The sequence below is a fragment of the Megachile rotundata genome, chromosome 10 (genome assembly GCF_050947335.1).
Source record: "Megachile rotundata isolate GNS110a chromosome 10, iyMegRotu1, whole genome shotgun sequence".
NCBI classification, from domain to species: domain Eukaryota; kingdom Metazoa; phylum Arthropoda; class Insecta; order Hymenoptera; family Megachilidae; genus Megachile; species Megachile rotundata.
In genome coordinates this window covers 7,623,944-7,651,507 of record NC_134992.1, presented here as the reverse complement: position 1 = coordinate 7,651,507, position 27,564 = coordinate 7,623,944, and the positions used below count along the sequence as shown (strand labels likewise).

Sequence of the window (27,564 nt, the reverse complement as noted above, 5' to 3'; positions counted from 1 at the left end):
TGGTCGATGGAAAGTGAAGCGGACTAAACGCGTAAATAGGATAAGTGCAGGATGGTGTAAACATAAATGCTGTGGGGTGGCCCTCTGGCTGATGTGCACCCTTATTTATTGTAATTATCGGCGATTACTGGGATTATTGTGATCTCGCATGCGGCCTGAATTCTGTGTTACAGGATTTTTCGAGATTCTGGATACTTGTACGAAAGATCGGACATGATTAGATTTGCATAAAATTTGTTCTTAAATTCGTTGAAAATAGTCTACTTGGCTTGACAAGGATTATTTATTAGGGAGTACTGTAATTGGGATATCAAACGATAATCACATTCAAACAGTGAAAATTTAGTAACATATTTTGTATAAGTTTAATAATTTCTCATTTTTAGTGTGCTCAATTTTAAGATTCTCAATTACCTGTTCTGAATTTTTGGATTTTAAAAACATTTTATTATCAAATTCTCAGATTTCAAATTTTCTAGTTCCAGTTCCTAGATTTTCAATTTCAATTCCCCAATTTTTAGATCTCAAACTTTGAGCTATTAATTAACTCCTCAATTTTCATTTTTCAAACTTGCAATTTGTCAATTTTCAATTTTTCAATTTTTCAATTTTTCAATTTTTCCATTTTTCAATTTTTCAATATTTCAATTTTTTAAATCTTCAATTCTTCAATTCTCCAATTTCTTCTATAACTTAATTCTTCAATTCTTCAGTTCTTCAATTCTTCAGTTCCTCAATTCTTCAATTCTTCAATTCTTCAATTCTTCAATTCTTTAATTCCTCAATTCCTCAATTCCTCAATTCTTCAATTCTTCAATTCGTCAGTACTTCAATTCTAAATTCTTAAACTTTTGATTTTCAATTCTCACATTTTCAATTATTAATCCTGGAATTTTGAAAGTCTGAATCATCAATTATCAATTATCTAAGTTCAGAGCTCCTTAATTTTCAATTTTTTAAATTGTTATCTGTTTGTATTTCAAATATCCGTGTTATTAATTCATTTTTCCTTCCACATTAGCAAAAACTTTTAATCAAATGTCTTTTGTATGTTTATAATGAATAAGTTCATAATGAATAAGTTTATAATGAATAAGTTTATAATGAATAAGTTTTTAATGAATAAGTTTATAATGAATAAGTTTATAATGAATAAGTTTATAATGAACAAGTTTATAATGAATAAGTTTATAATGAACAAGTTTATAATGAACAAGTTTATAATGAACAAGTTTATAATGAATAAGTTTATAATGAATAAGTTTATAATGAATAAGTTTATAATGAATAAGTTCATAATGAACAAGTTTATAATGAACAAGTTTATAACAAACAAGTTTATAATGAATAAAAAGTTTTGCATGAATACAGTAAACGACAATACCACGGCAGAAACAAGTATTTGAAATCCTCACTCGCATAAATAAAATTTCCCAGTTTACCTGAAGCTATCTACTCACGTTTTTTATCTTGCACGAACGTTTACGTTGACAATAAATGTCGATACGATCTCCACGAATGCGTTCTCCTGCGGAACAGAACCGGAGAAGACAGAATTCTAGAAATCTCGGCAATAACGAGATTCAATCTTTCGTTTTTACACGTGTTAGCATGCAAACACATTTTCTCACAAGGCTGTATACAGTAACCAGGTAACATTCAGATCCATAGCAGGAGAATTCCCATAGCGTCACCCATGCCACCAACTATCGAGATATCATCGAAAGAACCCAGTACATACAACTGATTTCGCATTTGCTATTCTACCGTTTCTTAGGGCTATTGCTCGCAATCGATGTAGGTCTCGATTCAAACGACATGTTTCTTTGCAAATTCCATTTCCATCGATTCAACATGGGAACAGCGCATGTGCCATGTTTAAGCAAGATTAATTCCACGGGTTTGACATTTCGAAATGATTTACCATCGATTACAAAATTGAATTACACTTTTAAAATTTAATTATGCTATTTGAAATATTTTAGGTGATGTATCATACTAATTTTCTTTACAAATTTTATTTAATATTTTAGACATCAGATTTATTTTATTATTGTGTTTCATTTTTAATTAATTTCTGTTTAATTGTGTTATTTTAATTTTGTTTAAAATTTAAGGAATATAGTTTTACAATTTTGTATAATTTTCTTTGATTGATAGTTTTATTTTATGGTACCTACAATAAATATTCAAATGATTTTGTATACAGGGTGTTTCACAACTAGTGTAGGTCCTTGAAGTGGGAGGTAGCTGACGCGATTCTGAAAAAGATTTCCCTTTGCAGAAATGAGGTTTCAAGCTTCGTTTTTGAATTATTAAAGAAAAACGCGGACCAATCAGAGCACGGGGATTACGCGCGCTCAGCTGATAGGCTCGAAGCTGTCGCTCTCGCGTCAGCGCATGCGTACTCCTCGCGCTCTGATTGGTCCGCGTTTTTCCTTAATAATTCAGAAACGAAACTTCATATCCAATTTTTGCAAAGGAAAATCTTGTTCAGAATCACGTCAGCTACCTCCCATTGCAGGGATCTACACCAGCTATGAGATACCCTGTATAATTTTGTGCAATTTCGATTAGAGTATATTTTTATTACTGACGTCAAGTATATTGTATTACAGCAAATAATATGATGCAGTTATTGACCAGTCATTTATTCTGTGATACTATTTACTGTAAATATTCAAAGAATTCTATTTGTAAATTTTATGTAATAAATTTTGAACCATATTGCATTTTTATTAGCGATATTAAATTTTTTATTGTAACATGTACAATATATTAATTACTTGTCCCCCTTTTATATTATAATACTGTTATTCATTATATTTATAACATATTTTATACGTTATGTATACATTACAGTAAACAATATAATCTGCTATATTAAATCAAAGTTGAAATCTGGGAGAAATAGAAAATTCTTCATCACATTTAAAATTCTTAAAACGAAATAAGTATAATTTGCTATGACTAGATCATCTCGCTCTGTAATAAATGTACCCGCATAATTTGTTGCAATCGTCAGAGCAAATTGAATTTTACGCCACACTACTATTATTTGCAATATTAAATTATTGCATAGTATCTCGAATTATCTAGATTTATATTTTTCAGTAAATTCTGAAAAACTTCGAAATATCGTTAGGGTATCGTTAGATTGCAGAAGTCTGTAATAAAAGTAGCCGCGGTGATCTTTATTGCATCCGTTTCAGCAATTTTATTCGTTATAATAATCATGATTATCTGACAGTTTCCAGTTCAAAGGATTACTTAATCAATTACTCTTACAAGCACGGTTCTTGTTATCAATTATTCTTGTCCAATGATTCCAGAAATTGCAACCATTCCAGAACATGTATTTATATAAATAGTACGTTATACCAAGGAAATTTTATGGTCGTCGATTTTCACATTAAATTATACGGGTAATGATACTATCTTGTAATGACGGATAATGCAGTGGACTCTTTATTTCATCCTCTCTTTTTTCTTATTTCAAATTAGGATTTAAAAATGCTAGTTGTAGGCTTATAGTATAAACAATCAAAAACTTTGTGTAAATTTTAGGAATTTTCATACATTAATTTTTAACAATTTTTTATTTTATTAAAATTTTGTAATTTTGTGTGTTTGCAAAGTGGTACATATTAATTAATACTTTTGTAATTTTTTATATTTCCAAAATGGTACATGTCATCATTTGGTACTTTTGTAAATTTTTTAATTTCCAAAATGGTACACATTATTGGTACTTAATTATTTTCTGTATGTTGTATGAAAAATTGGTATTGAAATTAGTGAAAAATTAGTAATCTAAAATTATTTAATCAACACAGACATTTAAATTACTTACAAAGAGTCTCTATATTTAATTCAACACAAGATTTCAGAATTTATCTCATTAACATTTTGAGGTTAGGTGGAAAAACTGTCCCGCCTTCTGCTTTCATGCCCGGTAAAATATAAACTCAAAAAGTTGACGTTCTTATATTAAATACTAGAAGTGAACGTTTTTCTATTTGTTTAAATTAAACAAAAATTGTATGCAACTTGGGTTCTTATTTTCTTTAAAATCGTCTACTTCTGTTTGTCTAAGAAAAAGTTAGTTAATATTGAAAAATGTGCAAGGTTGACATTTTTTGAATTTGAAGATACATAAGGTTGCAAATTTTGGAATTGGAAAATATGAAATTGGAAATTGTCAAGGTTGCAAATTTTGGAATTGGAAATTATCAAAGTTGCAAATTTTGGAATTTCGAAAAAAAGAATGTGGAAACTTGAGAATATGAAAATTGAGAAGGTTGGAAATTTGAAGATATGAAATTAAAGAATTTAAAAATTCAGAAATTTGGAAGGAAATCTGAAATTTACAAGGTTGAAAATTCGATAATTTCAAAATGCAAAATTTGAGAATGTGATAATTTCAAAATATAAAATTTGAAAACTTAACAGTCAGAAGCTATAAAATTTAAGAATTGAACAATTGAAAATTACAAAATTAGGAAATTTAACAATTGAAAAATATAAAACTAATTTCCCAGTCTTCAATTTCCCAGACCAAAAAATTTAACAACCCAATTTAATAAGTCAAAATCTCGTGTATCAATTGTATACAATAATATAATTGCAGTTATCCAGCCGAGAAATAACACAATAACAAAACCGCGTTGTAGTTAGAGTTGAAATTGAATTTTAGACAATTTCCATTGTCTAAAAGATTTTGAAAAAAATGTCTGAACAGCACCAAAAGGGATGAACGAAAAGGATGTAGTTCGGAAAGGAGAACTCGTGGAACGAAATCGACCGCGACGATAAGCGGCAATAAAGTAACGCGAGATAAGAAGCTCTCGGGGATAGTAAATTTACCGACGGCGTCACGGCCGGATAGTCTGAATACCTGTGCACCAGTTAATGCCCAGTACACCTGTACGTTGTATATCTTGCTTTTATGTGCACTTTTATGTGTGCTGGATCTGGAACAATGAATCTCCAGAGTATTTTCACTCTTTGTTGTCTTGGAGTAACAACTCCTACTGACGTGAATTACAAAGATCAAAATCGAGAGGTGAGGTAATCGATAAAGCAGGTGTACTGTGATGGATATATGATCATCGGGATCATATTTTAATTATAACCTTGATATGTATCTTTTACCCAAATTATTTTACATATTCTCAATTATTCAGATGTTAATTTTCAAATCGGAAGTAATTTTTCCTAAACAAAAACACCGCCGAAGCTTTCTATAAACACTTTCAGCGGTTCAATCATTTCAGAGGTTCATCACAATAATTGTGTAAAGCACAGAGTTTATATTAATCCTTTGCACTCGAAGATAATTTGACTGCTTCCAAACAGCAACTTTAAAAATTAGTTAAAAAGTTAAATGAATTCTTTTGAGGTTATTATTTCTTCACTAGTAATTTCCACTATTGTTTGTTTCACTGTGTTTATACATCACACGTGTCATATTATAGAATTACTTAAAAATGTTTATTTCAAATTATTGTATTAAATAAAATGGTGAGTGAGAGTCACCTCTCGAGCGCAAAGTATTAATATTTGAGTTTGGTTACACATTTCGTGGACACCGTGTACATTTCCTAGAAAGAAAGAAAGATCGCGAGACCAGTAGCAACTTTGTTAATTACAGCACTCGATATGCATAGGTACATTGATTGAATGCGTTGATACAATCTACCAAGCCGGACAACTAATGGTGCTTGTTTCTTCAATTTTTCCCATTTAATGAAACGTTTTGTGGATACTAACGGAACATTGCTAGAAAATGGAAATATCGAATTCCTGGTAATTGCCGGAGACATGGAAAGGATTTGCAAATCGTATACTGTCCTAGAATGTAAATTTCGTGGCTGTGCTTAAGCACGGAGATAGAGCGAGCCGATAAACTCTATTGAATATAACGGAAATTAGCAATAACGTTCTTATCGTTGCGATCGAATTTTTCTCCAAATAACGTGTATTTTGCTAAATTCTTGGTTACGTGATTTTTTAAATTTCTGATTCTTTCTGGGATATCGTATAGGTGATCGAAGTAAAAAAAAAGTAGTGGGAAAGTATTGGTTGAAAATTGGCGTTACCATTTTCACGATAGAACGTTTCGTCATTGTCGTCGAGCAAACCGGTTGCCGTTCTAACAACCGAGCTATGCATCATCCCCTTATCTAGCTCGCAGATTCACGATTCGCGATCTCTGCATCGAGATATCTGACTGAACCTTCCAGCAGCAAGGAAATCGCGAGGGAATTCGATGATATTCGGAAAGATTCGTGTTTCTGTCAACGAGGATCATTAAGTATAATCTTTGAATAGTTAAATTATTTACTAAAATTTGATAACATAATACTACAAAATAATTATATTAATTGAGCTGAGTGAATGTGGCACTTTGTATTATTAATTGTACTACGTTTCCTGACATTCAACGAGGATCATTAAGTATAATCTTTGAATAGGTAACTAAAATTTGATAACATAATACTACAAAATAATGATGGTAATTGGGCTGAGTGAATGTGGCACTTGGTGTTATTAATTGTGTTACGTTTCCTGACATTCAAACTTGAATATCTTCAATATTACGAATTTGAGAATTCCAGTCCAAAAGTTGTTAAATTTTCGATTTGAATACGTTCAGATTCTCTTTAAATTATATTATATTCTCTTTAAATTCAAACATATACTCAAATTTCGAAACATAGTGTCTTTCAACTTTGATAGTTGTAAAACCAATTTTCAAATCTCCCGCGTCAGGCCACTGAAGAAGTTCGCCATTGTTAATCAACCACTTAATGACACGTCCTGTATATCTCTTTAAATTATATTATGTTATTTTCTTTAAGTTCAAACATTATATGCTCAAATTCCGAAACAATCTTTCAACTTTGATAATTGCAAAACCAATTTTCAAATTTCGCGCGTCAGACCATGAAGAGGTTCGCCATTATTAATCAAGCACTTGATGATACGTCCTGCATATCTCTTTAAATTATATTATATTATTCTCTTTAAATTCAAACATATACTCAAATTCCGAAACATAGTGTCTTTCAACTTTGATAGTTGCAAAACCAATTTTCAAATTTCCCGCGTCAGAGCATTCAAGAGGTCCGCCATTCTCAATCAACCACTTAATGACACGTCCTGTATAACCTTCTTTATAATTTCTTTCTAGTCTCACCAGTTATAGTAAGACGTCACAGTATTTCCTTCAAAACCAAAAAAAACTGCACTGCCAGATGTACTGTCGAAGATTGATCGATCGAACAGCATGACCAAAAGAGGAAGAGGAAGAAAAATGAAGCAAGTTAAGAAAAAAACAATTACATCATTGACCGAGCTGATGGAAAAGAAGCACGGTTGTCACGGTACTGGATAAACGGCCCCACATGGAAGGATCGATTATCGATGAATCGTCAATGACTCGACCGATCCAGCCGAAAGGGTTCCAGTATCGTTTCTCCGTTAGATCAAATCCGAGCTCGTCTTCGGGACGCGTTTTAATCCCCGTCGGTGGACGAAAATGGGCGTATCGAATCCAAAGGGGCCATCGTAACCAGAGCGAAAGGGGTTTTTGAATATAATCGGTAGGGAGCATTGTACGCTTCGAAACGATGCTTCGAGACCTATCCCAAGAACCTCCGGGAACACCTTCCACGATTAGTCATGGTGTATCGAGTGCCAGAAATTCATTCGCCACGGGTCCAGTTAAAAATCTTTGGGACGAGAGGCGTCGCTTAGAGCAGTTGGCTTTTTCAAATTTGGAAATTTTTAATTTGGGAATGGGGGTATTTAGGAAAGTGATATGGAACTTGTGAGAGCGGCGATGTAGAAAATTGAAGATTTAGAAATTTAGTATGTGGCAAATTTGGGACTTTGAGATCGGTAACTTGGAAAATTGGGAATTTAGAAATTTAGTACTTTGCGAATTTGGGACTTTGAGATCGGTAACTTGGAAAATTGGGAATTTAGAAATTTAGTACGTTGCAAATTTGGGACTTTGAGATCGGTAACTTGGAAAATTGAGAATTTAGAAATTTAGTACTTTGCGAATTTGGGTCTTTGAGATCGGTAACTTAGAAAATTAGGAATTTAGAAATTTAGTACGTTGGAAATTTGGGACTTTGAGATTGGTAACTTGGAAAATTGGGAATTTAGAAATTTAGTACTTCGCAAATTTGGGACTTTGAGATCGGTAACTTGGAAAATTGGGAATTTAGAAATTTAGTACCTCGCAAATTTGGGACTTTGAGATTGGTAACTTGGAAAATTGAGAATTTAGAAATTTAGTACTTTACAAATTTGGGACTTTGAGATTGGTAACTTGGAAAATTAGAAATTTAGTACTTTGCGAATTTGGGACTTTGAGATCGGTAACTTAGAAAATTGAGAATTTAGAAATTTAGTACGTTGCAAATTTAGGATTTTGAGATCGGTAATTTAGAAAACTGGGAATTTAGAAATTTAGTACTTTACAAATTTGGGATTCTGAAATCGGTAATTTGGAAAACTGGGAATTTAGAAATTTAGTATTTTGCGAATTTGGGACTTTGAGATCGGTAACTTGGAAAATTGGGAATTTAGAAATTTAGTATTTTGCGAATTTGGGACTTTGAGATCGGTAACTTGGAAAATTGGGAATTTAGAAATTTAATACTTTGCAAATTTGGGACTTTGAAATAGGTAGCTTAGGAAATCGGAAATTTAGAAATGCAGTATGTGAAGATTTGGAATTTTTGAAATTAGCCATTCAGGAATTTGGAAGATTTAGAATTTAGTGCTTTGAAAATTTAGGACTTTCAAATCGGTAATTTAGGAGTTCATAAATTTAAATTTAGTTTGACAGTGAACTTAACACTAAAACTACCAAACCGGACAAATGACCGCTCCACAAGTTTTTTATTATAAGGTGCACATTTTGTTAAAGTACATTCGTTAAAATCAACATTGATTTTCATCAAGATAAAGAGAATAAATGTGTGCACTAATTTATGTTTCGTCGTTTGTTGCTTTATTTTTTAACTTCATTTTTAATTTCGAATTAAGTCCACATTATATGTCGGTAGGTTTAATGTTAATAGTAAGTTTAATAGTAAAGTACAATAACAAAGTAAGTTTAATAGTTAAGTACAATAACAAAATAAGTTTAATAGTAAAGTACAATAACAAAGTAAGTTTAATAGTAGAGTACAATAACAAAGTAAGTTTAATAGTAAAGTACAATAACAAAGTAAGTTTAATAGTAAAGTATAATAACAAAATAAGTTTAATAGTAAAGTACAATAACAAAGTAAGTTTAATAGTAAAGTATAACAAAGTAAGTTCAATTGCAAATTTATAAGTACACAATTTTAAAAGAACAAAAAGTTTACAGAATAAAGATATCCAAAAATATCAATACCCCGAAAAGAGAACACCCACCAATCTTCGCTCGTAAAGGGAGGATCGCACACGACGACGGCACCCACGCGAGCACCCATGGCGTTTAGACCGCGAACAAATTAAGCCGAACATGTATAGCGTACGAATGAAAGAAAGGTTTGAATCACAAAGGGACACGATCGTGTCGCGGCACGTGCTTTTTGGTCCCTGGGGACTTTATCTCGTCGGATAAGTCGACCGATTCCTTCTCGACCGGTCAATATGCGTGTCCACTTTGCATTGCATATGCGCGATACGCATAGATAAGGATTAAGGACTTACTAAGTGGTCCTCGTGTGCGTGATACATACACACGTGGGCTGGCTTGTTCCCACCGGGAACAGCGTCGTTATTTAGCGAACAGCCCGCAGGTACCTCGCATGCGTGCAAATTGTATCAACTTGTATCTAATTCCCGTATTTACGATCCGATTTATTGAATACTGGCTTTACTGTATCTGTCGAGCGAGATGAAAGTCTTGGCTGTCAAATTCGTTTGTGTCCTTTATCGAATGATTTGAAATCGTTGCGAAATTGTTTCGAGAAATCTTGAAGTCAGAGATACGCTAGAGTTGTTATGCCAGACTTGTTTTTTCGCCAAAAATTCGGTCGCCATTTTGAACCTGACGCTACTAATATCAATCTCTGCGAAGGAAACGTGCGAATATACTTTCTCAGAAAAGTACCTTTACTACTTCAAGAAGAGATGATTGTAATAATAATTGCGTAATTGCACTTTATGCATAAATTTTGTATTTTCCATGAGATGTTGGACTCAATGAATTTTATTCCAACGTTTGACCAGTTTGACCACCCTGTGTCTACCTTTGACCTCTCAGTTCCTGTTCTTGTCAAATAACCTTACCAGAATTAACTTAAAGCATGGAAGATCGACTGATTAGGAACATGTCTCAATTAATAATTGCATCGGAGAACATTTTTTAAGAGTAGATAATTATCAGTTCCCAAATTCCCATAAGCTTGAACTGCCAAATCCCATATACGTTTCTCAACAACCTATATACTGAAACATACAATGTCTCAAACTGACAAATCCTAAATTAACTTCTGAACAACCTGCACCTGGGGAGACGTACAATGACCCAGGTAATGATTAGTTAAGTTAATCAGAAAATTCTCATTAAATAATTCCCAAATTCTCAAATACTCAAACTGTTTAATGTCATATTTATTTTTCAACAACCTACACACTATGAACATATAATATCCCCCCAAAAAATTGCACCAAAATATTTCTTAATTGTAAAAACCTACCAAATTCTCAAACTGCCAAATCATAAATACGTTTCTCAGCAGCCTGTACATTTAGGCCATAGATTCCCAAAGCCAATACTTCAGCAATTAGCCTTGCGAAATTAATCGTATCTCGTCGTAGGATCTCCTAGACATCCCCCGTAGATCCTAACTCGAAGAACCTCTCTAACCGTGACTAATAGAGCCCGAGTAGATGGTGACAAGCCAAAAGATCGAGACCGGAACCAAGGGCCGGTGCAAAATATCTCACCTGCCACGCCGTTGAGAAAGCGAGCGAAACCGACGAGCTTTCCTTTCCGTCGCGTCAACGCTGATCTTATCTCGTCTCTCAAGCTGCCTCGTTGGTTCCTTTTAATTAGCGCCAGACACGGAGAATCTGGGTTCTCGCCGGTATGTTGGTACCCCTACAAACCGTTCTGACCCGTAATAACTCGACCGTTCCTGCTCGAAATTTGTCGAAGATCGTAACGCGGACGTTCGACATGTTTCTCTCATTCTCGGAGGAGCCGTGGTATAAATAACTAAACTGTCTGAGGAGGTATTGAAGGTATTGGAAAAGACGAACTGTGGAAAATGTTTGGGAATTCTTGGGAAGGTTTGAAAATGGAAAGGAGGAGGAAGAAGGAGAAGAAGGAAGAAGAGGGAAGGAGGAAGAGGTGGAAAATGGTTTGGAAATTTGGAAAGGATTGGGTGATAGGATGAGAGTTGGATGATGGGATATGGGTTGGATGATAGGATGTGAGATTGCAGGAAATTTGGAAAGGTGGGAGTTTGGGAATTTAGGAAGTGTGGTGTTTGATGTGGAAATTTGGGAATTTGGGATTTTTGGTATTGGTGATCTGGGATTTGTGAAATAGGTGATTTAGAAAATTGGGAATTTAGGAATTTAGTATCTTGGAAATTTGGGACTCTGAAATCGGTGACTTGGAAAATTGGAAATTTAGAAATTTAGTACTTTGCAAATCTGGGACTCTGAAATCGGTAACTTAGGAAATTGGGAATTTGGAAATTCAGTACTTTGCAAATTTGGGACTGTGAAGTCGGTAACATAGAAAATTGGGAATTTAGAAGATCGGTACTTTGCAAGTTTGGGATTCTGAAATCGGTAACTTAGAAAATTGGGAATTTAGAAATTTAGTACTTTGCCAATCTGGGATTCTGAAATCGGTAACTTGGAAAATTGGAAATTTAGAAATTTAGTACTTTGCAAATTTGGGACTCTGAAATCGGTAACTTGGAAAATTGGAAATTTAGAAATTCAGTACTTTGCAAATTTGGGACTCTGAAATTGGTAACTTGGAAAATTGGGAATTTAGAAATTTAGTACTTTGCAAATTTGGGACTCTGAAATCGGTAACTTGGAAAATTGGGAATTTAGAAATTTAGTACCTTGCAAATTTGGGACTCTGAAATCGGTAACTTAGAAAATTGGGAATTTAGAAACCTAGTACTTTACAAATTTGGGACTCTGAAATCGCTAACTCAGAAATTTGGAAGTTTTAGAATTTGAGATCTAGAAATCTACAACCTGGGATTTGGAGACTTCCACAATCAGTAAACCCGTAAAATAAAAAATTCTCACCTACAAAATTTTGGGAACCTAAAATTTACCATCTGGGTTTGTAAAAAACAATATAAATATAACTCCATAACTTAAGAACTTGACTCCATAAATTAAGTACAAAATTTTCTAACTTCGAGAAAATTAGAACAATGAAATGTCTATTTGACAGAAAGTCCATTTTCCACCTCCCTTTCCCGAAGCCATAAGTACAGATTGCGTAGGTTGACGATGTACAGAGGATCACGAGTACTTCACCTTCCATTAGCATTGAATACGAATGAAATTAACCTGCTGATGGCGGATGCTCGGTTACGAACGTAGCAAAGGACGATCGAGGGCCGAGGATCCTGTTACGATACAATAAAATACATTTTTTCAGCATCCTTGGTCCGGTGTTCACGATCCACGTGTTCGGTTCGTTGATGATAAATTCGACTGTGTCTGGTGTGGCAGGGAATGCGTAGAATGTACTTATAGTGTCCTTCGAGTGTTCATTTGCATCGGTGCGCAATGCGCGGTACTCGTGGACATTGGCGTTCCTGGACTAATTGCGAGTTCGAGCTGGCACCGTTAATTGGAAATTCTAAATTGACGTGCTGTAAGATAGTTTATACTGGGTGGGTAGTAGGTTTTGAGTGTTGCGATGGTTAAAACCATCCTACGAGTGGGAAGATGGTTTATTTATGGGGAAATTAGGGAAATGGGTTATTTAATAATTTGGAAGTTAGGAAAATAGGTGATTATGGGGATGGGGAAATTAGGAGATAGGGAATTAGGGAAATGCGAAGTTAAGGAAATGGGGAATTAGGGAATTAGGGAATTAAAGAATAAGGGAATTACGAAATTGGGAAATTAAGAAAATAGAGAAGTAGGGAATAAGGGACTTAAGAAATTAGGGAATTAGGGAATTAGGGAATTAGGGAATTAGGGAATTAGGGAATTGGGGTATCAGGGAATTAGGAAATCAGGGGATTGCGAAATTGGAAATCAAGAAATTGGAAAATTAGAAAGTTGGGAAATAAGAGAAATAGAAAATCAAAGAATTGGGAAATTAGGAAGTTAGGAATTAGGAGGAATAGGAAATCAAGGAATTGGGATATTAGAAAGTTGGGAAACAAGAAAAATAGAAAATCAAGGAATTGAGAAATTAGAAAGTTAGGAATTAGGAGAAATAGGAAATCAAGGAATTGGGAAATTAGGAAGTTGGGAATTAGGAGAAATAAGAAATCAAGGAATTGAGAAATTAGAAAATTAAGAAATAAGAGAAATAGAAAATCAAGGAATTAGTAAATTAGGAAGTTAGGAATTAGGAGAAATAGAAAATCAAGGAATTGGGAAATTAGAAAGTTGGGAATTAGAAGAAATAGGAAATCAAGGAATTGAAAAATTAGAAAGTTGGGAATTAGGAAAAATAGGAAATCAAGGAATTGGGAAATTAGAAAGTTGGGAATTAGAAGAAATAGGAAATCAAGGAATTGAAAAATTAGAAAGATGGGAATTAGGAAAAATAGGAAATCAAGGAATTGGGAAATTAGAAAATTGGGAAATAGGAGAAATAAATACTCAAGGAATTGGGAAATTAGGAATTTGGGAACTTGGGAAATTAGGAAATTAGAAAATTAGAAAATTAGAAAATTTGAAAATAATTAAGTTAGGAAATGTAGATAAGTATAAATTTAAGATATTAAAAATTTAAGAAATTCCAAATTCATAAAATTAGAATATGGCTATTTAAGAAATCGAGAAATTGGAAAACTACAGAATTTAAAAATTCTACATCGACGAAATTAGAATTTGATAACAAGAAAATTAGGAAATTACGAAGAACTGAAATAATAAGATCACCCTATACACTTAGAATATATAGCTAAATGATTACCACACGCAGGCAGAATCGTGTCGAGAAAAATATTCTAGCTTGTAGTTCAGAGTACTATTTCCTCATTGATTCGACGAAGCCTTATTCGTGACCAGATACAAGACTTTTTAATTACAATTTATACATTAAGCAAGACGCAAATTGTGTCAACCAACTTGAATGTGTGTCGAAGAGGTGACTTGAATTCTAATATATATACGTGTAATACAGTAGTAACAGAAATGAAACGCTGTTAAACATTCTTGTTCTATTTTTTGTAAATATTCTCCAGTTTTATTCTATTTCCTGTACATGGAGTAGTAAATGACTTCTAACTAAAAATTCACGAAGATGTTCTATTATTATTTTTTTTACAAAAATTGGGTTGCAAATTGAAGATAAACGTTGCCTTATTTTTTATTGTCTATCACAGTATTTCAGCATTATTTTATTACTTTATTTAGGAAATTATGAAATTGAGAAGTTTGTTATTGAAAATTGAAAAATTACAATATAAAATATTCACTTCTCACAATTTCCCGAAACGTCAAAACAAAAAACTAGTTGAGCATCTAAAATTTTGAATCGTACAATTGTAACTTATCGTATCGAAATAGAGCAACGTAAAAATTGGACGACATCGGACGGGTCTTTGTCGAGAAATAACGTTAATAAAGAAGAAAAAGGGGAAAAAATCGAATTAGACTTTCAAATGTGGCTGTTGAACGGTGGACCACCTCTCGTACGCGTTCGCATAATCGTGCGGGGCCGCAAAAAGCGAGCAGAAAACCCGCGAGCCACAACGGATGACGAATGTCCCGATGTTCGGTCGCTGCCGAAAATTAGCATAATTCCCGTGTTAACATTTAACCCGGTCGACCCCGAAATTTCGAAATTGGACGAGCAACCCGTGCGTGGGAATCCGTGCTCCGAGTTCCACGGAATGAAGGATACCTTTACGCCCAGATAATATCGCGAATTTATGCGAACCGCTTCTTCCTTTCGCCAGGGTCCAGTTGCTCTCTTCTGTTTCTTCATGAAACATTGCCTTCGTCCATGAAACATTTCTTCATATACTTCTTTTCAACGGGGTTTCAACTTCATATACCTTTTTATATTCTTCTTTTCGTATTTGTTGACTAACTGTATTATTTTATTTGCGTAGATTCTGTTGAAAATAATAATTGTGTAATAGAATTATTTATCAGAGTAGTGCTTTTCTATATTTTGGAAAATTACGAAATTGAGTTATTTGAGTTACTTTATACAATTTTTCAATTTTTCAATTTTTCAATTTTTCAATTTTTCAATTTTTCAATTTTTCAATTTTTCAATTTTTCAATTTTTCAATTTTTCAATTTTTCAATTTTTCAATTCTTTCGATACCAAGTTTTCAAAACTTCAGATACCAAGTTCAATCACTTCAACCACTTCAAATGCTAAAATCTGAAAAGCTGAAAAAATCTGAAAAAAAAAAAACAGTTCAACGTTCTCAGATACCAAGGTCTACAAATGCTATAGTCCTTAGATCCCACGGTCGTCAGATATCAAGGATTTCAAATCCTAAAGTCCATAAATCCTAAAATTCCAAAATCTCTAAATCTCCAAATCCCCAAATCCTCAAATCCCAAGGTTCCTAAATACCAATAACCCTAAATTCTAAAGAACCCAAATCTCAAAATTTCCAAATCTCCAAATCCTCAAATTCTTAAATCCCCAAACCCCCAAATTTCCTAAATTCCAAATTCCCCAAATCCCAAATTCTCCAGGTCCTAAATTCCCCAGATCCCAAATTCCCCAGATTCCAAATTCCCTAGATTCCAAATTCCCCAGATTCCAAATTCCCTAGATCCCAAATTCCCCAGATGTCAAATTTCTCAGATCCCAAATTCCAAATTCCTCAAATCCCAAATCTCCCAAATCTCCCAAATCCCAAATTCCTCAAATCCCAAATCTCCCAAATCTCCCAAATCTCCCAAATCTCCCAAATCTCCCAAATCTCCCAAATCTCCCAAATCTCCCAAATCTCCCAAATCTCCCAAACCCCAAATCTCCCAAATCCCAAATCTCCCAAATCCCAAATCTCCCAAATTCCTCAAATCCCAAATCTCCCAAATCTCCCAAATCTCCCAAATCTCCCAAATCTCCCAAATCTCCCAAATCTCCCAAATCCCAAATCTCCCTATTAAGTCCTCATTTTTTTCGTAAGTACAGTATTACATAATAAATTTCAAAAATATCAATGAAGATTCACATTTGCCCACGAGTTCTCCGTTCGGGCATCTGCCCGTCACTGCCCAGCACCACTTACACTCCATTTACCGTCCCTCTCCCAGCGTCAAGAAATGTATTCGCGTGAAATCCGTGTCTAATATCGCATAATCCTCATGAATCACTTTCAGTGTATCTACCACGGGACCCTCTTCAAAGCGTCCAAATGCATTCGATCCACGTATCCCTTAGCTCCCCCTATACCCTGCTTTGATCGGCTGAAGAAGTTGCACGATTTACTCGCGCTTCAAACACATCTATAAATCACTATCGTATCGTTAGCATCCATAGCAGCTATCCAAACATAAATTTCATTTTGTGAACCGATCAAACGCGTGGGAAGAAAAGAAATTGAAGACCGTACGTCAGGATTAAAAATTTGGTAAGCATATTTAGATGCATAAAGCAATTTCGAGCTGTTAAGCTACTAAATTACGACCTCCTACACATTAACTGTCTATAATTTATCCGGTACGGGAAATAGGTAACGTGATTAACTAATTAACAGCACCTCGTGATCGAGTAGGCACCCTAGAAAAGCGGTCCAACGTCATAATTTACCAGCGGTTCAAGCAGAAATTCGGGGGCGTGGCCATTATTGTACGCGCGATTTTCGACGTAAATTTCCAAACCCGTTCCCCATACTAATCCACGGAATTATATTTCAGCTATGGGCCCCGTCGTGACAAAGCTCGTCTCGTATTTTTGCCGATTAACCCTCTTTCGTACGGTTGATGCTAAGTTATGAATTTCTGGCGAACGTTCCGCAACAACTCCTCTCCCACATCCACGGTGTGGGAGTGTTGTAAGTCTTTTGTGGATTTCTCTATTCCCTCGCACGGATACGATTCCCTTCCCGTCGGCTGATTAGAGGATTTAAAGGAGCCGTGGGCGGATCCTACGATTCCCGTTGCTTTAATATCTTCGACATTGGACGTTTTTTCAGAGCGCTCGCGAAGTCACGCCTGGATCAGCGTTAATTCGATTTGCGTGTCGCACGATACCTCTGGTGAATAATTTAATTGACAGCCGCTGCGTGATCGATGCGTGTAATTGATGCTAATTGATTTTCGAAGGCGGTTTTTGTGCTGGATGTGTAATTGGGTTAAATTTATCGATGCTGATCTGTGGACACATTCTGATATTAATAAATATTTAGCTAGTTATGTTATAGTGAGTGAACGTAATAATTACATCATTTATAATACTATTTATGACAATTTATAATAATTTGTTCATGCAACCTGATAATGATATGTACATATCTACAGTCAAAATATAAAACTAATAATTAATTTGTGAAATAATGTTCAATCTTCAATCTTAAATTTCCAAAAATTATTTACGCATCGTTACAGTTTCGCTCTCATATGTAACGACCCCATTGTAAATCGCAACGAGGGCGAAGACAAAGTTCTTTTATTGACCGAATAAATACAGGCGCCTCTCGCGTTATTATCTGGGGGAAGAGACAGGGAACCGGTACTTTAATGCGCGTCTATGATATGAAAATGAGCCGCTGCACGGATTATGCATGTAGGTTCATGTATGATAATTTGGCGAGACAAAGCCGCATTGTCGAGGCATAAATTGAATCGCTGCCTTCCCTCAACCCCTCGATACCACCCACCCATCATACACCCCCACTTATGCTCGTTGGAACGCCCATGCGAGAGAGCACTTGTTGAACTTGTATTACTCTCCTTAACTTCTTTTTTCATATTTCTCTTTCCTCTTTAATTTTTGTCTTTTATCGCTTTTTGTATTTAATCATTTTTATATATTGCTTTAGCAGAACGTTTCGCAGCATTTTTTATTTTATAGGTATTTTGCTAAAATATTAACAGTGATGGTCACGTTTAAAACAATCTTGCTTGTAATACTTTTAGATATTTTATATCGTTCTTATAGGACTTGTATTTCATCCTATACATATATTGTTTGATGCAGTTTATACATATGTGTAAGTACCAGCGGGAATAGACAGGTGAACCGGTTAATAGTTTTTCATTTTATTTTTACCAAAACAATTTAAGTTTGGGGATAGGAAAAAATGTTTCGTTCAAAATACCATCTATTACCATCTGTCCTCCAAATGCCCTCCCCAAAAATTTGTTCCCATTTTGAAACCAGTCCCGCCATTTTTCGATATCTCAACTGTTGCATTCCTGGAAAAGTGAGTCATTAATGAAAACAAGTGGTAGGAAGAGCCAAGTCTGGTGAGTATAGCAAGTTCCCAACCAAGTGCAGAAATGGCGCCTTTAACCATTTTCTGTGTGTAATGCGTTGTGTTGCAAAATCACTGTTCCGTGTCTGCTAGCACAATCTGGACGCTTTTCGATCAATGCATAGTTCAAACTGATTATTCGCGGACGGTAGCGATATTAACTGTTTTCACGTGGTTTCAGCTCATGAACACCTGATCCACCGCATAGCATTGTCTTCCGAAGTGATACTTGCTGTCGATGATGGTTGTGTCAACCCATGACTTTTTGCGTTTTGGATACCAAAGTAGAACCAAAACATACTGCGTTAGGACATGGTTGCAGGTTTCTACAAGACGGCTTATACTCGCGTTTTTCTTCTGATTGAACACGAAAACGCAACTATTTGGGTTGAAAGTAGACTCCACAAAATATGACGCTAACTCGAAGAACATTGGCGTTTTGAAAAGTGATAGCAACAAAGTAACAGTTCAGACCGTGAATGCGCTTTTGCGTCTACTGCAATCCGGCGCAGAAATGAATTATTAATCGGTACCTGGTACATAAATTTTGTAATCTGAAAGTGTGAATGCTAATTCAATTAGAATCTAAAAATATTACCAATCACCGGATTTTTAACAAAGTCATTTCACTTACTAAGATAAACAATTACAAAATCAAGCTATTTAAAGGTAGACACCATTAATTCTTAAATTTTCATCACGCAACCACAAGATTTGTCAATTTTACCTGTTTCGTGTATGCACAGTTCACTCGCGGATTAACAACGAACGTCAAAGTTTCCATCATTAATCAACCAATCAATCAATCTAACGATTGCACAATCAAGGAACGTGCCGGCTCTATTCTGTGCAGAAAGCTCGGACAATTTGTAAACCGTAAAAACGACGACGGACATTTTTCAACCCCGCAGATTTCCAAATCTCTCGTTAACAAGTCTCCGTCGGGTTTTTAATTACACACGCGCGACGTAGGAGATCATTTATCATCGGAGGCGTTGCCACATAGTATGGAACGCAGAAGCATAATGTTAACAAGTTGCACTTTAATGTTTCATTACATGGCTATTCACATGCGATCAGGCGTCCCCTTCACGATACATTAACTTCTTTCTCGTCATAGCGTTAACGAAACGGTCAGGACAGGCTCTTTCTATTAAAGAACAACGCTGGGTCACGATAATTATTAGCGTTCGCTATGAGCAAACAAGATAAGTTACAAGCTTGCACGCCCGATCAATCATACGTGATCGTGAAATGTCGCGGAAAATATGCGGTGGTGATTAAATTCGTGATATGGAGATCACGGTTATTTTAGTAATACTCTGATATTAATTTTGATAGGAAGTAATGTCCATGCTGGAATATTGTGGATTTGAATATTTGAGGGATGGAGAATTTAGGGATTTTTGGGATTTAAGTAGGTGGAAATTTTGGGGTTTTTAAATTTAGAAATTTGAATATTTGAGGATTTAGGGATTTAGGGATTTGGGGATTTGGGGATTTGGGGATTTGGGGATTTGGGGATTTGGGAATTTGAGAATTTGAGGATTTGAGAATTTGGGAATTTGGGAATTTGGGAATTTGGGAATTTGGGAATTTGGGAATTTGGGAATTTGGGAATTTGGGAATTTGGGAATTTGACAATTTGGGAGTTTGACAATTTGGGGATTTAAGAATTTGGGAATTTGAGAATTAGGGAATTTGAAAATTTGGGAATTTGAAAATTTTGGGATTTGAGGTTTTTGGTATTTGGGGATTTTGGGATTTGAGGATTTGAGAATTTGGGAATTTGAGAATTTGGGAACTTGAGAATTTGGGGATTTGAGAATTTGGCGATTTGGGGATTTTAGGAAGAAAATTTGGAGACTTAGGGATTTTAGGGATTTCAGTAATTAGAAATTTAGAGACTTAGAAATGCGGAAACATGGCTATTTAAAAATTCAGTAATTTAGAAACTGAAATACTCTAGAATTGAAAATTTGCAAATTTTGTAAACTTTCAAACTTGGAATTTTAAGAATAGAAAAACTCGAAATTTTATTAACGTACAAACTCAGAAATGTAAAAATTAAAAAATTTGAAAATTTGATAACTTAAAATTTGCAACTCAGAAAATCTATCCATCCAATAATTTAAAAATAAAACCTTGCACATTCAATAAAATCAGCTTTTTATCGCCACTGTAATATCTAACAACCGCAAATGAATTATACAAAAATTTCACTTTCCCATCATTCTACCCTTAATTACAGTCACCGCCATTAACCTGTAAAATTCCTGGTGACGTTAAATAAAAAGTTTTATGAATGTGTGAAAATTGTTCGTTTTACGAAATCTCGTGTGAGATGAAAAAAGGAAAGAGTTAACTATTACTTCATTGCAGGAAACGTAAAAAAGTGTACATCTCCAGTCGCAGACTACAAGTTAATTGCACAATGTAATTGCTGTACGTGAAGAGGACTCTTCCCGTCTTTACACGATCGTTTATTTCAGACCATAATTTTCCTTGTGACTACTCGTATTTACAGCCTTCGCACTTGTACTGATCTTAATTAACAATTATGTAACCTCTTGAAATCTATCAAAATTAATAATTTTGGTCAAATTAAGAATTTACTTAAAGTTAATATATTTTATCAAATTTTATATTTCATGTTAACGTAATCATTTATGAAGAATGTGATTATATTTGTACTTAAGTATATTTTAAAAATTATTATTATATTTTTGTAATTATATTTTTTATGTAGGCTTATATTTTTTTAAATATTCTATTCAAAATGATTATTGCATTAATGTTGATATATAGCAATAGAAACTTCATTATGTATTAAATATTACATTTAATAATTTAAGTATCTAATTTAATTTTTTAATATTGTTTAAAAATTATTTTTTTATATAATTTAATATTTTATTTGAGTCTATTGTAAATAACAAAATTTCTTGTTTCTTTTCTAGTCATCATTTTATATTTTGCATTAAGAGAAATGTCTACCATTTCCAAATTTATTTATTATAAATATATATGCGACAAAATATTTGTTCAAATAGCACATTTTCTAATTTCTTCTATATTCATCATTTTACATTTTAAAATAAATAAAATGTCTACCAGTCATGAATTTATTTATTATAATTGAACATGCTATGGAAGAAATGTTCAAATAATAGATTGTCTACTTAATACAAGTTAAATAAGCACGCATGAACACATTATTTCTAAAAAGCAAGCTGAAGTAACATTAAGGTACAAATAATTTTTAAGTACGAGTGATAGCGTCTCAATAAAAAAAATCGATCACACCGCAATTCAATAGCCGCATGATTTATACGAACGTAGCAACAGTTAATTACAAAAGCCTAATCACGACTCGATTCAAGCGTATCAAAATCGAGGCTCGATTTGCATATTTCCGATCGCGTGCACCGTCGACAGTGTAGAAGATTTCTCAATCGAAGCGGGGCGTATCGCGTGAAGACGACAAGACTCTTGAAAATCCGCCGCATTGACAGGATAATTACACGCACGTAGGCCGCTGTCCGACCGTCTGTTACGTTTGTTCGTTGGTCGCAAAGAGAACACAGAGCCGAGAAAGAAGAGAAGAGAGACGGTAGGTGAACAGCTACCGCTTGGATCAACCAGAGGCCACCCACGATGTTGATCATCGTCGAAGATCGCTGGATCCTCGCGCCGACGTTCGCCAGTATTTTCATTTGCATAATGGAAATTACGCGCCACGCCACGAGGGTGAACGTTTCCATGGAACGCGTTAATTTACGAACATTACGCGGCAATCTGATGAGTTTATCTTCGCCGTGTGTCGTCCCCGAGATCGAATTAAACGATCGACCGATAAACGATCGGCCGTTCCAACAGAATCTTCTCGTTACACGCGAATATTTTGGTGATAAAGTGGATTTAACCGGAGTTGCCTCAACGTTATTCCTTTTTTTCAACAAGCAGACGTCTCTATTTGTAATATTTTTTTGAATCCTTCTTGCAACTTTTTAGCATTTTTTCTGCATTCGAGATATCTTTATGGACTCCTTGCAATCCGGCTTTGGGCAACTTTTTTTAGAATTAAGGATTTGGGTGAGGTTTAGAAACTGCTGGAGTTATTCTGGTTTGGGAGTCGCTAGAGTTAAATTTTTGCATGTTTTGTAAAAATGGAAGACTTTGACAATATTATATCACGTCATTTTTATAAAGAAGTTTAAACTTGAAGACAACATAAGTAACTATATGTGAATTTCGTTTTACGAAATTGTACATTGAAAATATTCCTATGAAAAATATTTTATTATTGCATAAAAATTATTCTCTACATGAGTAGTACTCTACAAGAGTTATAAAAGAGCAATCATAGTCACATATGGTCAGCAATGACTATACAAAAATCTTCATAGTTAACAATTTCCCTTATATACTAAAAAAAAACAATTATTGTGCAACAATATTGTAGTTACAAATGTAAAACTATCTCCTTAAAATCCCAATACTTAAACGATATTTCCAATGCTTAAACTCCAATACTTAAACGGTATTATGAAAAGTATGGATATCACGATACATAGTGTTAATTCACGGTTCTGTTTCCCTTTTCTTAGGTACAATATTCGCTAGCAAGAACGACACAGTTCCCATCCGACCAGCCACTTGCGTCTCGTAATGTTCCAAGTTAATAGCCAGATCAGTCGCGATAAATTCGCATTAAATTCTTCTCCCTTCCGAACGTTATGCCCGTGCTCCCACCTTCGATGATAAAGCTAAGTTATTAGCGGGAACAGGCTCGCGCCACGAACGTAACGTTGATTCATTGCGATTAGTTTCGTAAAAAGCAATCCGCGAATGCAATGGGTAATAAACCGTCTGCTAATCCGTCGATGTCCGCCAAATGACGCGACTCTACAATGTCCGCGGAGATTGCATATTCAAATTAACTTTGGTAACAAACATGCAGGAGAAAGGCATTCGTGGATTATTTAGAAATATACTTGTTCCAGCAGCATTTAAAAGAGTATGAGGTTCGATAACTTTAGTTTGTTATTGAGGAAATTATTAGAAAGTTATGGACGGTATATAAAGCTACGGTATAGAAAGTTACAAAGAGCCTTTGAGCATTTAATAATTTAAGGCAATTAGATAAGTCGTGAATTTGAGAATTTAGAACTGCAAAAGTATGGGATTTAAACAACTTCTCAATATTTATCACTTCTCACTCAGTACATCGAAGCTAAAATTATATTCGAATATATAAATCAATTTAATTTAGAAACTGAAGAGTTTCAAGATATCCACAAGTGGGTATGCGCAGTAGCAAGTCTTACTGTTACTGCGCAGGTCGGTATGCGCATGCGCAGATCGTACTGGGATCACGCTTGCGCACATGTGTTCGAATTTACAGACTAAACTTACACGATTTATAACCTGAAACAAACACAATTCAATATTTTCTTACGAATATAGTTATTTATAACTGTAATAATGTTATTTATCTATCACATTCCATCTCCATTTAGAAACACCATTTACTTATCATAGATTTACTTATCCATTTATTATCACACGCAAAAAAGTTGCAATTTTTTGTCTCGAAACTCCTAACAGATGCACAGACTACTATAATTAACTTTCCCATAAAAACACTGATGTCTGAAACGCAATCTTGACACGCAAGGTCAGATTTCTTCCGCTAATTCGTAGAATAAATCGATCGTGGGCCAATCTCGATTATTTATTGAAATTGGCTCGGTGACGAATAGCATAATATGTGGAACAGCAAATAAAGCACGGTAGCAAGAGCAGCTTTATATTCGAACAGTCGGGGAGAGAGTAAAGACGAGTTTAACGAACCACTTAAATCAAAGCGGTGTCCCTAACCAATCGCTGCGGAGACATTCTGCTCGGCTGAATTATGCCAATTCGAATTACTCGTGGTCTTTTGCTATCCTTCAAGGAGCACGTGGGCGAGAGAAAGATCTGCCGGAGAAAGTGAAAGCATCGTACATGCAACCAGGAAAAGGAACTTTGTTACGTTTTTGTGATGTGACAATTGGATTTTCTTAATTAGGAATCGTGGGAACTTTGAGATTTAAATCGTGGGAATGTTGAGAATTAAGTTAAACTCTGAAACTTATAATTTATAAAATTGTAATTTTTCAACTTGTAAATCATATTTATAGATTCCAAAAGTTGAAATATAATGTTATAAATTTGAGTCAAAATGGTTTCAACATCTATCGACCACAAGACAAAAGTTCAAGTGCCACGAAAAACTTGAAAGGCGACCGCAAACGGTGATTCATCGTAAAACCCAGCTAGACATCAATTCATAGAAACGTAGTCGGCATAAACCGCTAGCATAGATCCTTATTCCCGGATCCCATCGACCACGATTACCGATCCTTGTCCTAAATTTAAATCCTCGAAGGACTATCGTTCAGAAAGTTCAGCAACCGAGGCTACTCAAGACTGCCAAACTCACGTTGCTCTACACGTGTACTCAATTCGAAAGCGATGGTGTTTGTGTTATGGGATGGCGCGAAGCGTGAGAAGAAGAACACGGAACTATTCGAGGAACGACATAAATTCGGTCGAGATCCTTGGTTCGGGTCGATCTGGCCCATCCACGCGGTAGGCCGAATAGCCGTGTACAGTCGAGAACAAATCTTGTTTCCCTAGGGAAGAGGTGGTGAAAGGTTTGGAGTCACATGGTGATTTTTAGGGATTTTTGAAGATTTGAGGGTTAGTTAATAATTTGGGGATTATGGGATTTGGGGAATTTGAGAATTGGGGAATTTGGGATTTGGGGAATTTGGAATTTGGGGAATTTGGGATTTGGGGAATTTAGGATTTGGGGAATTTGGGATTTGGGGAATTTGGGATTTGGGGAATTTGGGATTTGGGGAATTTGGGATTTGGGGAATTTGGGATTTGGGGAATTTGGGATTTGGGGAATTTGGGATTTGGGGAATCTGAGATTTTGGAATTTGGGATTTGGGGAATTTGGGATTTGGGGAATTTGGGATTTGGGGAATTTGGGATTTGGAGAACTTGGAATTTGGGGAATCTGTGATTTTGGAATTTGGGATTTGGGAAATTTGGTATTTGGGGAATTTGGTATTTGGGGAAATTGGGATTTGAGGAATTTGAAATTTGGGGACTTGAGGATGTGGGGATTTGGGGAATTTGGGATTTGAGGAATTTGACATTTGGGGAATTTGGGATTTGAGGAATTTGGGATTCGGGGAATTTGGGACTTGGGATCTTTAGAATTTGGGGAATCTGAGATTTGGGGAATTTGGGATTTTGAAAAAATTTCAAAATGTTGTGTATTATTGGAGAATTCTAAAATTTCAAAATTGAAATAATCGAAAATTCCACCATTCCAAAATTGAAATATTCGAAAATACCACCATCCCAAAATTGAAATATTCGAATATTCCACCATTCCAAAATTGAAATATTTCAAAATTTCATACTCGAAAATTCAAAAATTTCAAAATTACAATATTTGAAAATTCCAAAATTCCAAAATTGACATATTCCAAAATTCCACCATTTCAAAATTGAAATATTCCAAAATTCCGAAAGCCCAGAATTGAAATATTCGAAAATTTCGAAATCCCAAAATTGAAATATTTGAAAATTCCAAAATTCCCAAATTCCAATATTCCAAAATTCCAAAATTCCAATATTCCAATATTTCAATATTCAAAAATTCCAAAATTTCAAAATTGAAATATTTCAAAATTCCACCATATCAAAATTGAACCACTCGAAAATTCCCCATCCCAAACTCGAAATATTCCCAAATTCCAAAAATTATAGCCCTCCAAAACACGAAATCTCCTTCGCAAATATTATGAAAATATCGTGAAGTTGACACATGTGTCTTCCAAAGCAATGGTACGTTGCGTCCGAGTGTACATACGGATCGCGGACATGGACCACTCCACGCCCTATAAATACGCATAAATATTCCCATAAATCCCGCGTACCGTCGCATTACACGCGTTCGAAGGCCTTAACATCGCGACCTGGCCCATGGTGAATCGAACGGAAAAGAGAACAGCAAAGACAAGGATAGCAACGAGGATTCAGCAAGCTGCACAGAGTCTGTATATCATATACGGAATAAATTACGCTTAACGTACGCACTCGCCGACTTTGCTTCAGATTTATACACTCGCGGCTTTCTCTGTATTTCGATGTAATCGAACGTTTAGTGCGCAATTCATGGCTCTCATTGATCGGCGTTCGAACAACGAGAAGAAAATTTGCATTTTTATGGAGGTCGCTGTCTTCGGGTGAAGAAAGAGGATTAACTTTGATATTGTAGGCTGTTTGTTTGATTAAACAATGCTTTGGAATGCTTCTGTTCTGTCATAGTTAATAAGGTAGTTAATAAGTTAGGATGGTTAGGTTGGATTGGTATGGCTGTTAAGTAAAGGTTACGATTAGATTATGGTTTGAGTGTTGGGTGCAGAATGCTGGTTGTAATGAAGACTTCGTTTGGATGAAATCAAATGTAGAGAGTTATTAGGTTTTTGGTATTAGAGAAAATAATGAGGTATTGAAAATTTTTAGGTCTTCAAATTGACAAATTTTGAATTTGAGGTTTTTAAGTTTATAAATTTTAGATTGTTGAATTTTCAAATTTACTTATTTCAATTTTGGAAATTTTCAAAATTGGAAATTTCATTATCGGAATTTTCAATTTTGGATATTTTCAAAACTGGAATTTCAATATTGGAATTTTTCAATTCGGAATTTAAAAATTTACCTATTTCAATTTTGGAAATTTTCAAAACTGGAAATTTTAATATCAGAATTTTTTAATTTACCTATTTCAATTTTGGAAATTTTCAAAACTGGAAATTTCAATATTGGAATTTTTCAATTCGGAATTTTCAAATGTACCTAT

The 27,564-nt window shown here is 34.6% G+C and overlaps 1 protein-coding gene across 3 annotated transcripts in view; it reads right to left on the bottom strand.

Annotated features, from left to right (window-relative positions):
* The window catches only part of LOC100877743 (Wnt oncogene analog 2), a 133,215-nt gene that overhangs the window by 75,036 nt on the left and 30,615 nt on the right, over positions 1 to 27,564 (bottom strand). The gene's annotated exons all lie outside the window — the stretch shown is intronic.